The sequence below is a fragment of the Pteropus alecto genome, unplaced genomic scaffold (genome assembly GCF_000325575.1).
Source record: "Pteropus alecto unplaced genomic scaffold, ASM32557v1 scaffold57, whole genome shotgun sequence".
Taxonomy (NCBI): Eukaryota; Metazoa; Chordata; class Mammalia; order Chiroptera; family Pteropodidae; genus Pteropus; species Pteropus alecto.
Genome location: NW_006442508.1, coordinates 1100021 through 1115192, shown reverse-complemented (window position 1 = coordinate 1115192; position 15172 = coordinate 1100021). Strand labels below are relative to the sequence as shown.

The following is a 15172-nucleotide window of genomic DNA, read 5'->3' as shown; positions in this document are numbered from 1 at the left end:
GGGAAAGGCTTCATAGAAGAGGTGACATTTGATCTGGACCTTGACTCAAAAGTAGGAGTTTGCAAAATAGAAATTTATTCTTGAAGTTGTAAAGCCATTACATGCTGACTGCATGCTCATTTTTAAAGTTCCTGTAGAAAAATACTAATTTATTATTGATCATTATTAAATGTATTAAGCACTTACTGTGTGTCAGGAGATGTGCTTGCTGCTGAAAATACACTGAGGAAAAGTTCACAAGACCACTTTTAGGTTCTACAGTTTATTAGGACTCACAGAACTTACAGCAAGCTATTATACTCACAGTTATGGTTTATTATAGCTAAAGGATAGAGATTAAAATCAGCATAGGGCAGAATCCAGAAAAGTTCCAAACAAGGAGTTTCAGTTGTCCTTTCCCCATGGAGTCATGGAAAGCATAACTTTCCCAATATTGATGTATGACAATATGCATGGAGTATTGCTAACCAGGGAAGCTCATCAGAGTCTTGGGTCCAGAATTTTAATTAGGGCTCCATCATGAAGGTATGGTTGACTGCCTACATGGCTGGTTTCAATCTCTTGTCCCTCCAGAGGTAAAACTGATGCCAAATGACCCAAAATCCCTACCTACCCTAAATCACATTGTGAGACTATCTAGTGTGACCCAAGACCCCCAGGTAAATAACACTGATATCAAGAATGGCATTCCGTGGTCTTAGATCTCCCAGAAGCCAAGGGCAAAGGCCAGACCTCTATTTGGTCAAGGTTGAATTTCTTACTATACAGAAACAAAACCAGACACTACTATAAACTTATAAAACTCACCATAAAGTGAAAGGAGACAAGGCCTATGAAGGAGAAGTCTGGGATGCTGGGGGGTGGGGGGAGGGAGTACTGCCAGTTAAGATGATCTTCTCATGGAAATGGACTGAGATATAAAGGATGAGAGGCTTAGCCAGGTGAGTAGTGCTGTGAAGAGCATTTCAGGAGGAGGGAACAGTTATGGCAAAGGCTGTGAGGTCAGAAGTAGTTGGACATGTTCCGGAAACTGGAAGAAGATGAGGCTGGAGCAGAGAGAAAGAGGAAGGAATGTGGTTACAGTGTTGACTAGAGAGAAAAGAGGGACCCGCTCTCAAGTGTCTTTAGATACTCTGAAAATGATTATGGAGGTGTATCTCCAATCAGTGGAAAGCCATTATAGAGTTTTAAAGCAGAAGCATGGATGCTCAGATGTGTGGTTTGTTTTTTCAAAGGAACACATGTGTGGCTATGAGACTAGCCAGTCAGCGACAAGAGTGGAAACGAGATGACTGTTATAAGACCACTGCAGCTATCTTGATAAGAGAAGACAGCAACTAGAACTAGGGTGGTGGCAGTGGAGTTGGAGAGAGGGGGATAAGTTTGAAAGAGCAGTTAGAGGTAGAGTTGGCAGGACTTGTTAAGCATGACTTTCCTGCTAGCAGACTCTCAGCTGTCATACCCTGCTGTCACCCATGCGCATCTGGCAGCCCCATCTGATTTGTTCCTTCTACTCAGCGGAAGGTAGAGAATCAGAAAACCAAACTGACTAGAATTATGTGCAAGGAAGGAAAGGCAGCCTCTGAAAGGGTGACAGGTGCAATCCTGTGAAATCAGTTCATGCCTCCAGACTCGGTGATGTCTGTTCCAGCTGCTTAACCCAAGCTTCAAACCCACTCACCCCCACTTCCAATTTGGAATGCGTTGCAAACAATTGTGGTTGCCAGAGCAGTTAATTGTAAACAACTCTTCTGAATAACTGCAATATCACTACTCATAGATTCAGATACACCATGAATGAAATTGTGCCCTTCTCCCCCTACACTCGACCCTCCTCACTTTGAAAGACAACCATTAACCAGAAAAGCCTAATATAAAATCAGCACAGAGCCTGGCACCTAGGAAGAGCTTAATAAGTGTTGAACAAATGAGTAGATATTTAATCCTCTTTTAAATCATGAACAGTAGAGTTTCCAGTGCACCTGTGATGTGTTTTACTAATTTCAGACAAGATCTCCTAGTTACATACACCCTTGATTTTCCATGTATATTTAGTTTTTCTGTTCGTTTTCCTTTAAAAGGAGCGTATGGAACTTTGAATATAGCAGAAAATGTGACTGATGTCCCTTGCCTATTTCACTGTTAATTGCTCAAATTACTTAACTCTTGCCCAGAAACAATTAGAAATACTTTCAATGCACACACAGTATATAGTCAAAGACCTTAGATTTTCCTTTCAAATTCTATTTTGGCCAGTAGCTTTCACGCACTCTTATTTAAAATGCTGTCCCTTGGCCAAGTGGACACTTTTCTGCTTCCATGCATACGAATTCTCAGCTGGAGATGACAGTGTTGGGGTGCCAGGGCCATCTTGGCTTCAGATCAGCTGTAAACAAAAGGCGCCTTAAGAGAGTCGGTGATCAGAAAGGTGTGTAGGAGTGAACAATTGTTAAGGGCTTCGTGTAAACTGGCAGGGAATCCGTGAGAAATATCTTTCAGCTCAGTTCAAATCTTACTGCCTGATTGATCAAACTACAGTTCGCTTCTTCTTTACGGTGGTATCGCAGAGGCTTTCTGACTGTGGGTTGCAGTATCGCCCCTCGCCTGTCCACCTCCCCCCACCCCACCCCACCCTCCACCCCGCACCGTTCAGGCTTGGTCGTATTAGAAACCAGAAACGCAGGCCCGGGAATGCCAACTTTCTAAAGAGATTCTGTGGAATTAGAATGACCTTCCCAAGTCCTGGGAGTCCAGAAAGGGAAATGTTCGTCATAGGAAGGGGTTTGTTGGCGGTGGGGTATGCTGCCCTTCTCTTTGCTCGCCCCGGGCCCGACCCCTGGCAGCTGGGAGCACCGGGGCATCTGGCGGGGACGCGGGGCGGAGTAGGCGGGGCGGAGTCCCACGCGCCTCTCCAGCAGCCAACCGGCGGCGGCGGGCGGGGAGCGAGGGCGGGTCGCACGCCCGGAGGCGCGGACGCCGCTCGCTTCAACTCGAAGAACGCGCTGCTGGTGTGAGCGGCCGCTGTGAGCTAGCGGGTGCTGGGGCCCCGGCCTCTTCTCAGCGTCCGGGGCGGCATCCCCGCCAAGCCCTGGGAGACCAAGGTGAGGAACTTGGGGAAGGGCTGCGCCCTTTGTCTGCGGGTGCGTGCAGAGGTAACGAACCGGGACGGAGCCCGAGCTCGCTCGCAAGTCTGGCGAGGTGGGCCCAGGAGACTCGCGGGACAAAGGCTGCGCCCTCCTTCCTCTGAATCGGCGCTTAGCGAAGTGGCCCGGTGCGGGGCGACCCAGATGGCTGAGGAGGGGTCTTTCTGCCTCGACGGAGGAAAGAACGAGGATTGCGTGAAATGGGGGGAAGGGAGAGAAGTCTTTTGATGCCAATTTACCAGCACAGCAGAAAGCTGTTCTGTGGTGGCTTGTTCAGATGGTCTGCACTGGGCATTTCTGTTGTGGCCAGTGTTACAGGATTGAGTAAATGAGTGCATTTATCTCACATGCCCTCTGGTGAATCACATTTACGTCTTCTTGTCTATTAGGAGTGAGAAATCATAGGATCTGGGTAATCTGATTTTTTTATTAAAAGCAATGTCCTTAGGTGTAGAAAGACTGCATTTTCAAATAATTTTGTTATAGGATTTAGAATATTAGTGTGACTTCATGTAAGAAAATGTCTCAAATTCCCAGAATGTAGAAAAGCACCCAATTTTCCACATGCTTACTCTTGGCATTGAAAAGGGGGGGGGGTCTTTTTTTTTTTAATATGAAAAACATGATTTAAATATTTAATGAAATGCTTTATTGGATTCTCAGAGAATATGTACCTTTTCCGTTTCTTGTACCAGTATTGTAAGAAGGCACATTTGTCGATTCCCTAATTTAATTCTTAGCTGTGAGTCTTCATTACTGTCCTGGGTGGGAGAAGATAGAGGAAGATGGATCCATTAGTCTTTTTTTAACAGCAGCTACAGCCTTGCTTTGACTTGTATCATGAACAGTGGGTTCTGACTGCCTTCCTCATGTTGTTCGTTTTGGTTTTCTTAGACCGTTGAGCAGTCAGTCTGCCCTCCAGGTTCGCTCTGACACAAAAGCAGTTTATAAGTTTTCTTTGTAAAATTCAGATCTTTGCTACTGCCTTTTAGTTATTTTGTGAAAGGAATCTTGAGGTGTCCCAGGACCTTTCCCAAAAAGTTAGAAGCATAACATATTGTGAAGAAAACAACCCTAACTGTGTATTTGTAAACTTTGTAATTTTTTTTAAAGCTATGGCTGCATTGGCCAAAATATAGTGTTAAAATAAAAAGCTTTATGGGAGTAAGACTTTCCACAAAGCATCAACCATTATTGATGAAGAAGGGGCCGTTGTTCTTGGCACGGTGAGTGAGGCTCAGAGTGAAGGCAAGGGCTATATGCTGGTTTGGTCAGGAACCCCATCTTTCTGACAGCTATTTATGAGTTCTGTCATGCTAGCAGGTCCTAGCTTTTGAGCAATGGGAATAATTTATATAACAAGTATTTATTTAATACCTACTATGTACTGGGCATTGACAGTGATGATTAAATGGTAAATGTAACAAGTACCTTTTTGCTTTCTTGGAGCTCACACTGTGTTGGCATAGGGCCCATTTCAGGTCCTCTGAACTGAAGCATACCTGGGAAGCAATGTGAGGTATTAATCAGACCAGTGGGTCGTTGTGCACTGGAATTGTTTTCTTGAACCTCTTACCTTGATCATGGATACCTCTTAAAGGAGAGTAGTAGGACTTGCAAACAGGGCCAGAAACTAAGTTCTAAAGAGTTTGAGCAGTGGCATTGTTTATTTGGATGTGGTAATTTCAGTCTGTTTTGAAAACTCTCCATCATGCAGTCTCCTAGTCTCACTTCAACAGTTTCATCTTGAACAACCTCTCAGAGAAATGAATTTCATTCTGTACCACTGATGAGCAAAGCTTTACATCTGCCCGTAGTCTCCCAAGCGTGAAGAGGTGAGTCCTAGGTTTAGAGATCTGGAACACAGTTGGAAAACCCCTGATTTACTCTATTTTTCGTGGGTTTGGGGGAGAGTACTGGTGACACATAATTTCTTACTATTCTGAGTTTTCAATCTACAAATCTCTAGGGTCACATGAAAACATACTAAATAGTAGTGTAACTTGTTCTTTTCTAAGTGCCTGTTTTTAAACAAAAAATGTAACATTTTTGAGAAATTCTTAGACCTTTGGATTTCACTAGTCCTAACATACCACCTGGCATAGGATACTCTCCACAAATAATTGAATTGTCGAATGGGCAGATGAATGAAGGTAGATGAAAATATTTTTAAATTTAGGGTTTAACTATGACCATCACATGTACTTGAAATTTATAGATTAATTTGCTTTTCGGCACATATGGAACAGCTATGTGTCAGACATCTTGTGAGGTACATGAGATACAAGGTTCAAAGAGGCAGGAGATAAGCCAGAAAAACAATTTAGAAGCACGATGATACAGATTTGGATACATGCCATGAAGACAATCAACAACACAATGCAACAGAAAGTAGCTGAGTAGATACCGGGGCCACCAAGAGGGAGCCCATCCTAAGAGGTGACATTTGAACTGAGCTTGGAAGTTGAAAAGGAGCTGGGCGTGTGGAAGCAAGTAGGAAGGTCTGAAGAAGAGGAGTTCTCAGCATGTTCAGTGATCTGAAAGGAGGTCATTGAGGCTGAAACCAAGAGCGAGGAGGCCAGTGGGATGCACTGAGGTGGAAGAGGTAGTTGGGAATAAGATCCTACAGGGCTTTTTGACTATGGTTGAAAGTTTAGCTATTGTTAATGCCATGAGAAGCCTTTGAAGGGTGGTATCAATTTCATTTAATGAAATGATTTATTTCATTAAAAAGATCTCAGTGAATGCTGTTAAGGGGAATGAATGTCAGGAGCAGAGGTGGCAGCTGGGGACCAGTTAGCATTTCCTGGTCTAGGAAAGATCAAAGTAGTGGTAGAGGAGATGAAGAGAAGCAGGTTGTAGAGAGTGAACTGGCAGGACTTGGTGTAGAATCTGCAGGAAAAAGAATCTAGGACCATACCCGGAATTGTAGATTTATTATTTCTGCTAGAAATACGTATTAATTGAAATAATGACTGTATAAGGATAATTAAGCAATGAAGCAACTCATTTTCAATTTATGTTGTATCAAGACCTCAACTTGTCTACGGCCATGCTACCCTGAACAAGCCCGATCCCGTCTGATCTCAGAAGCTAAGCAGGGTCGTGCCTGGTTAGTACTTGGATGAGAGACCACCTAGGAAGACCAGGTGCTGTTAAGCGTTAAAAAAAAAATAAAAATAAGGGATTGTAAACTGACAAGGTCCTTGCAACCTGTGAGGTCAACCAAGAGTTGACTTGCCAAAAAGAAAATAAGACCTCAACTTAATTTTGTTTTATTCTCCAGTGTGGATGAGCAAATGCTGTTCGTTTTGCCATTTTTCTGACATTTTCACCCTTCGGTGCCCTGACTATCCTTCTCAACTGATTATCACACCTGTGAGCATTTATCCTACAGTGCTTGTTGACTATGGTTGAAAGTTTAGCTATTGTTAATGCCATGAGAAGCCTTTGAAGGGTGGTATCAATTTCATTTAATGAAATGATTTATTTCATTAAAAAGATCTCAGTGAATGCTGTTAAGGGGAATGAATGTCAGGAGCAGAGGTGGCAGCTGGGGACCAGTTAGCATTTCCTGGTCTAGGAAAGATCAAAGTAGTGGTAGAGGAGATGAAGAGAAGCAGGTTGTAGAGAGTGAACTGGCAGGACTTGGTGTAGAATCTGCAGGAAAAAGAATCTAGGACCATACCCGGAATTGTAGATTTATTATTTCTGCTAGAAATACGTATTAATTGAAATAATGACTGTATAAGGATAATTAAGCAATGAAGCAACTCATTTTCAATTTATGTTGTATCAAGACCTCAACTTGTCTACGGCCATGCTACCCTGAACAAGCCCGATCCCGTCTGATCTCAGAAGCTAAGCAGGGTCGTGCCTGGTTAGTACTTGGATGAGAGACCACCTAGGAAGACCAGGTGCTGTTAAGCGTTAAAAAAAAATAAAAATAAGGGATTGTAAACTGACAAGGTCCTTGCAACCTGTGAGGTCAACCAAGAGTTGACTTGCCAAAAAGAAAATAAGACCTCAACTTAATTTTGTTTTATTCTCCAGTGTGGATGAGCAAATGCTGTTCATTTTGCCATTTTTCTGACATTTTCACCCTTCGGGTGCCCTGACTATCCTTCTCAACTGATTATCACACCTGTGAGCATTTTCTGTGTTCCGTCATAAAACTAAAGGGTCAAATAAGAAAGAAGACAGGTTTAGACTTTAATCTTTATGGAATTATGGATTCCACCTTTTCTCCAGGTTTTATAAGAAACCATTGACAATTGCATTTGAAGTTACATATTTATGAAACATCCTACATGATTCCAACAACTGATAGTCTGTCATAAATAAAACTTGTTCCATATATGTTTTAAATAAGAAAGAATAAAATTCCTAGTAACTTTGCAGAAATTCACTGAGCATTTTGTGAGCTAGAAAAGCCATTTTGTTGTATCTATAAAGTAAAGAAATGAAATATTTGGTTTCTGATAGGATTTGTTGCACCCTCCTTCTATCTTAAGATTTGTGTACTTGAAAGCTTACACTATCTTTGTCAGGGAACTTTCTTGTTGAAACTAACTTTGGTTTGGTCTTGCAAAAAAATATTGACACAGAAAATATTCCTTCTGCAGTCAGAATTTTAGGCAGATGAGAAGGGGCAGAAGTGACAGGCTGCCAGCCCTTTTGATCTGGAAACCTGGACTGGTTACCATAGAACATGTAAACTCTTCTAGGGATGAATAAATTATGACAGTTTAAATAATTATGATAGAGGAAAAGCAGCTGCAGAGAGCACAGTTGACAATTGGGGCTGATTTGGCCTGATTCTGTCAAGTCAAAGCATGCATCTGTTTTCCAGGTTACATGAAAGTGCTGTTTTCAAGGAGTCGTGTGTGTGTGTGTTTTTTTCCCGGCCTTCTTTAAACGTTCTTAAAAGGGTCATAGTCTGCTAGTGACCTTCTTGAATGAAACAACTAGGGCAGAGCTCCACATTGATTCTGGTTCTCATGTTGGACATTCATGTAAGATCTCAGTTGAGCAGGTGCTTTGGTTCTAAAGAAGCTACAAATTAGAAGAATTCTTGTTCCTGCCTCTATCTGGACCTGGAATTTGTCACCTGTGACAAAGATTATTCCACCATCTCAGCCAGTCACACTAGACATAGTGCACACTTGTTTTAATGCTCTGCTGTTACCACCTTGAAATTCTTAATAATTTTTTCACACGGAGCCTTGCATTTTCATTTTGAACTGGGCTTCACAAATTATTTCATGGCCCTAATCTTGGTGTTTGTCCACATTGTATATTGCACCCCTAAGCAGGGTTCTGCATTTTCTTTAAAAGCCCAGATATTAAATATTCGCGACTTTGTGGGCCATATGGCCTCTGTTCACTACTCAGCTCTGTCATTGTAGTCATTGTGCATAGGAGCAGCCGTGGACATTGGTAAGTGGATGAGTGTAGTTATGTTCCAGTGACACCTTATTTATAAAAAACAGTCCCGGGGCAGATGGTTTGTGATTGGGGGCCATAATTTGCAACCCCTGATTTAAAGAACCTGAATGGAACCCAGTGATAACTGATATAAGGACCTTGTCCTTTGAGAATAAGAAAGCTCTGTCACCTCAGGCCAGCTTTGTGGTATTCTGAAAACCACGCTCTAAAGAGAATTCCTGGAAGATTGGGCTGTTCTATGGCAAACCATTATTTGAACATCCCAAGCCCACACTTGAGCTTCTTCAAAATGGTATGTTTATTTGTTAAATATGAACAAGCATGGACAATATGGACCATAAAATGAAAATAAATTCAGACAGTAAAAATAGGATGCTACTATGATGGAATTGTGAGGCTTTTTAAAAAAGATTTCTTATCATATTTGATGGGAAAAAAAGATTTGGAAACAAGGAGACTAGCTGCATGTAAAAAGTAACCTTTCTGAATAGGAAAAATGTATAGTCTTTCACCTTGTATCAAGAAGTTAACTCCTACTAATGTCAAGCGGTACCTCTGGGAGCACGGGCGTGTTCTGTGCTGCCTTAGAGTACAGCTCTTCCTACTTCTCTGCCTCAGCCTGTGTGGAAATGCATTGTCTGGGGACTTTTCCCTAAATGATACACAAAGATTTTCCTTTTTAAGACTACAATTATAAAGAAAATTATCTGAGGAGTTGGTAAATCTTGATAGAAATCCGTATTCAAGGGAAATGTATATATTGATTTCTTCAGGAGTAGGAGACTTGTTTTTCATTTAGACTGATGTTCTAAAGGGGGAATCTAGTGGGGGCTCCGGAAACAATATTGTTTTTGCAGGAGATGATCGTAGTATAGATTTGCTTTGCTTTCAGAGTCACAAGAGATTAATAATCTTCACAGAACTTGCCTCCTACCCATTGAGATGAAAAATATATCTTATTAACATTGTTTTAGATGACACTAAAACAAAAAATGAGCTAAAGCCATTTTTTAAAATGCTGTCTCTGATAAATAGTAGCAGGAGAAAAAGAAATCCAACCAACTCCTTATTCTGGGATTCGTTCCCTCAGGTTCTTACCAGCATGATCAGGAATAAGGTGGAAAGTCCTTTGTCTACTCTTTTGAGCTATTTATTCGATCATTCAAAAATATTTTTGATTACCTACTATGTGCCAGGCAGTAGTGAGTGAACAAGGCAAACTTTACTCTTTCATGGGGGAGAAGGAAGGAGGACAATAAACAAATAAGCAAGGTAGTTTTAGATGGCTGCAAGTGTTGTCAGTGACTGAATGGTCCAGATGGTTCTTTTGGGAGTGGTGGTGATAAGGAGGGGTCCTCCATGGGAGACCTGGGGGAATAAGCAATCCACGCAGCAAGAAGAGGGAGCAAAGGCCCCAAGGTGAAAACAGGCCTGTGTGTGCTGGAGAACTGAAGGATCTGAGTGTGGCTGAAGCCCATCAGGTGTGAGAAAGGCAGGAAGTGAGTTCAGAGAGATAGATGGGGAGTTCAGGGGAAGGGGGTTCATAAGCAGGAAGCAACAGGATAAGAGGTCACTGTGGAAAGGGTGAAATCCTCAGCCTTTGCCTTGGAAAATTACTTAGATCAAACACGGCACTTAATTTTTGTCACCAGATCCAGCAGTGATGGAACCAGAAATCTAATAGGGACAGAGACAGGAGCAGAGAGCTGAAGCTACCTCTCTGTATCTAGGGGTGAGGTCGTGAGGAGCCCATTAATTGAGAGGGAGACAGTCCTAAGTGCCAGGTGCCCCAAAAACACAGCACAAAGAAGAGACAGGTCAAGCAGACTGTACTCCGTTTGTGGATCCACCATTTATTAGCTTTGGGGGTTTTGAACATGTTAACTTAAAGGTTCCCTGAACCTTAGATTCCTCATTTGAAAAATGAGAGCCATGAAATGGTTCCCCTGCTGTGTTACTGTGTGGCTTGGCCATAACGTGCACCAAGAGCAGAACCTAGGTGAAGAAGCAGATTCAGTAATGGGAGCCGCTGCTATTATTTTATTATTGGCAATCAGTCATCCTAGTATTGTCATCTGTTTTTGCTTAAGTATTGTGAGTTTACAGAATATTAGGAATACTTGTATCTATATGGAAGTTTCCAAAATTCAAACAAAGGCCAAATATCTTTTCTTTTTCTGTGAGTTACACTAGTATTCCTTTTATCTGCACAAAGAAATGGGATTGGATATATAGTTATATCCTAAATTCTCTTGAAAATTAAGAATCTGATATAAGCATGTGCCTTGTCCACAGGAGGCCCTCCACATGGCCAGGCGCATAGAGTTGAAGAGAATTCACTCACAGGCTCACCGTTGTTTTAACCGCGAGTCTTGTCTGTACTTTGCCAGTGGTTTGTGCCCTCATGGCACTTCTCACATGGAACACTTTCCCAGTGTAGAGAGCTGTCACCTTCCCTCCTTTGTATCAAAGTCTTTAAACTTTCACTCATTCTTGTGCCTTGTCAGATAGGAGCCTTCTGGCTATCAAGTATTTTTTGTTTTGTTTTACCATCTCAACTTTCAGGAAGGAATGGAGCCCACGGTTTCACAATTCAGGTATAACTTACATAATTTTAGCCTCTGATCATACTCTAAACATTACACTGTGAAATCATAACATGGCATGAGTTATTTCTCATTTGAGAACTAAACATAAGTTGTGAGTGAATTCTCTTTTCACTTAAATATTCAGAGAAGCAAGGTTGTTGGTTTTTGTTAACTGTAATACAAAACAGATGAGGGCAGACACTCGTTAATTTGTGCGCTCTCAGAAAATGGAGTTTTAAAAAATACTCATTTCCTGGTTGCTCTCAAATATCCTTGTCTCCCTCATTAGTAAGCTGAGTGGTAACTATTGTGGCTTCTCTCCAACGGCATGAGAAAGTCCTTTGTTTAGAAGAGTGTGTCTTGAATTTCAATAACCTTATATCACTTTAGATACTCAGCTCCACTCTTATCTCTGTTGGAACTCCAACTCCCCTTACGGATATACAGGCTGTTGTGTGGTGCTGGGGACAGGAGCAGGGAGGTGAGAAGAGAACTTGCTTTATACAAAGTGAGGCACACTTGGTCAGAGATGGTTGTTTCTGTTGCCGTTTGGTCCTGGGAAGGACAGAACCTTTCCCTGAGCTGATTTTTTTTTTTTTTTTTTTTTTTAATTCATCAGACACCAGATGGTGAATTTACATAAAATCAGAATTCAGTTCAGATCAGAGGACTTTACCTGCAGGGTGTGGATGCTAAAGGGGTCTGCTAATGAGTTTCAAGAATTACTGAACCTTTGCCCCCAGCCTCCTAAGATTGTGCATAAACTTGTGGATCTGTGCACGTTTCTTTCTGGAGTGTTTTCATCCGATTCCAAAAGATCGCATGATCTAAAACAGGTTAGGAACTTTCCTCTTGGCAGACATCCACCTCCATTTGGGTACCACACAGCAACAGGCATATCAGGTCCACACTGCACGCTGTCATGCTGTGAAGACTTACATTAATTAACAAGCATAACAATCACAGTGCTCTTAGGAAGTAAGTTACCACTGTTATCCCCATTTACAGATGAAGAAACTGAAAAACAAAGAGGCTAAGGGCCTCGACCAAGGGCAAACAGCTAATAAATGTCAAGGACAAAAAGCAAAAACACTTGAAGCTGCGGGGGCGGGGTGGGAAACTGTCAGAGGAGTTGGCATGAGAGTTTTCACAAAAGTTTTATAGTTTTTACTTCTTTGCATGTGGAGAATGATAGCTTTTTTTGCTGGTGCTCAAAAGACCCCAGTGATGAAATACAAGCATTTAAAAAGTAGCACAAAGCAGTGCAAAAATGGAGCGAGAAGCACACTGGCAAGTCTGCTTTTCTTGCTGTTTGTGAAAAGTTGACGGCAGTATGGTTGTATATTGCATAAGAAGTAGATGGCTGTGCTGGGAATTAGGAGAAGTGTCCTCTTCCAAAAAGCTGAAACAGACGTTGTCATTCTGGTGTGCTATTTATTTTGAGAAGTGTCCTGTTTATTTGGATGCCCAGTTACACATGCCAGGTAGTTCTGTTATTCCAGGCTTATTCTAATGAAAGCAATGCCAATTACTCCCACATTCATTTTCCCAAGACACAGATCACCGATTAGGCAGCCTTGGGTATGCGGCTGGTGTGGAGTTAATTCTGGGGTTTAATTCTTCCCATTGGCAGCTTGTACTATGAGAAGGGAGTAAGCTTGTGCCCAACTCTAAATTTAGCCTTCTCCACTCTCAGAATAGTGTGTCTCAGGCAGAAGCACAGCTTTGGGCTGATGTTTTTTCCCTGACAAATTTATAAGGTGTCAAATTGGTGTAGCGGCTGCCACTGTGACTCTTTTGCATTTTTTAAATGACATTTCAAAGATCACTCTAAAGTCCCTATTTTCACTTTGACACTTAAATCAAGCATGTCTATTAACCCCAAAAGAATTAACCTTGCTAAAAGTTTGTAATGTCATTTTTCCAAGTTCTGCCTTCAGGGAAAACCACGGTGGCTACGTATTGATGTTATTTCCTTAGGCGAATCACTAGTAATGGGTCTGATTTAAAATATCCAAGGCTCCAATAATAATTATACACAAAAGAAAAATATTGTATTCTCAAGACTCTAGATTTAAGGTTATTGGGCAATGTTTTTGCCATACACTATGCATAAGCTTTTCATTAAGAATAAAAAACTAAAGGAGGCAAGAATTTATAATAGGGTAAAGACAGTCTCTAAAATAAATGGTGCTGGGAAAATTGGACAGATATATGCAAAAAAAAAAAAAATGAAACTGGATCATCTTCTTACACCATATACAAGAATAGACTCAAAATGGATTAAAGACTTACATGTAAGACCCCAAACCATAAAACTTCTAAAAGAAAACATAGGCAGTAATCTCTCTGATATTGCTACTAGTAATTTATCTTCGGACATATCTCCTCAGGCAAGGGAAACAAAAGAAAAAATAAATATATGGGACTACATCAAACTGAAACTTTTTGCACAGCAAAAGAAACCATCAATGAATCGAAAAGACAACCAACTGAATGGGAGAAGATATTCACTTATGATACATCTGATAAGGGGTTAATATCCAAAATATATAAAGAACTCATATTACTCAACAACAACAAAAAAAAAACAATCCAATTAAAAAGTGAGTAGAAGACCTGAACAGATATTTCTCCAAAAAGGAAATACAGATGGCTAATAGACATATGAAAAGATGCTCAAGGTCACTAACCATCAGAGAAATGCAAATTAAAACCACAATAGAGATATCACCTCACACTTGTCAGAATGGCTATCATCTATAAATCAAAGAAAAACAAGTGTTGGCAAGGATGCGGAGAAAAGGGAAACTTCATACATCGTTGGTGGGATTGCAGATTGGTACAGCTGCTATGGAAATCAGTATGGAAGTTTCTCAAAAACTTTTCTACCTTTTGTCTCAGCAATTGCACTTCTGGGTATTTATTCAAAGAAAACCAAAACAATAATTCATAAAGATCTGTGCACCCCAGTATTCATGGCAGCACAATTTACAATAGCCAAGATATGGAAGCAACCTAAATGCCCATCAACAGACGATTGGATAAAGAAGTTATGGGTCATATATACAATGGAATATTACTCAACCATTAAAAAAATGAAATCCTACCATTTGCAATGACATAGATGGAACTAGAGGTTATTATGCTGTGTGAAATAAATCAGAGAAAGATAAATACCATATTTCATTTATATGCAGAATCTAAAGAACAAAAGAACAAACTAACCAAAAATAGATTCACAAATATAAAGGATAATCTGGTGATGGCCAGAGGGGAGGGGCGTTAGGGGTCTGGGAGAATGGAGTGAAGGGTTAAAGAAGTACAAATTCGAGGTTGATAGATGGTCATGGGGATGGGGAGCACGGCATAGGGAGTGCAGTTAGCATTAATATGGCTAGGTGGCAAGCCAGAAGAGAGAACGAGCAATTAGGGGGATCGTTTTATAAACTATACAAATGTCTAACCAATGTACTGTATACTTGAAATTAATAATAAAATAAAATTTAAAGCAAAAGAATAAAAACTAAAAACATTTGGTATATATCAAAAGTGGTTCAAAGAATTACCACCTACCGATCTTTTTAGTAGGAGGCGAAGCTCCTAACAAATCCTTTTCTGATAGAAATCTGAGTACTAGGCGATTCCTAGACCATCTAATCTGAGATGAGAAACTCCACACTCGGAAGAGGTTAAGTGACTTGCCTAATGTTTACTCAGCATTAGACTGGAATCCAGGTTTTTGGATCCTTTGTTGATTATCTGAATTGCCTCTAAAGACTAACTTTGATAGTGGGGCTGAGGCATTACACAAGGACGTGAGCAGGAGGTGACTGCCCCTCGTTCTGTGGTCACGTACCCAGCAAATCCAAGGAGAGGGCCACAAATCCTTCTCCAGCTGACCTCCCTTCCATGGGAGATATTTTGTCCCAAATGTTGCCTGCCCAGCACGACTCAGCTGAGACATGAAACCATCAAGTGACTCAGTGGTAC

The 15172-nt window shown here is 41.1% G+C and overlaps 1 protein-coding gene and 2 pseudogenes across 21 annotated transcripts in view; all 3 read left to right on the top strand.

Moving 5' to 3' along the window:
* APBB2 (amyloid beta precursor protein binding family B member 2) overlaps positions 1–15172 on the top strand; it is a 350239-nt gene that overhangs the window by 308549 nt on the left and 26518 nt on the right. The window lies entirely within an intron of this gene.
* Positions 6186–6304, top strand: LOC112471543 (annotated as a pseudogene).
* Positions 6954–7072, top strand: LOC112471542 (annotated as a pseudogene).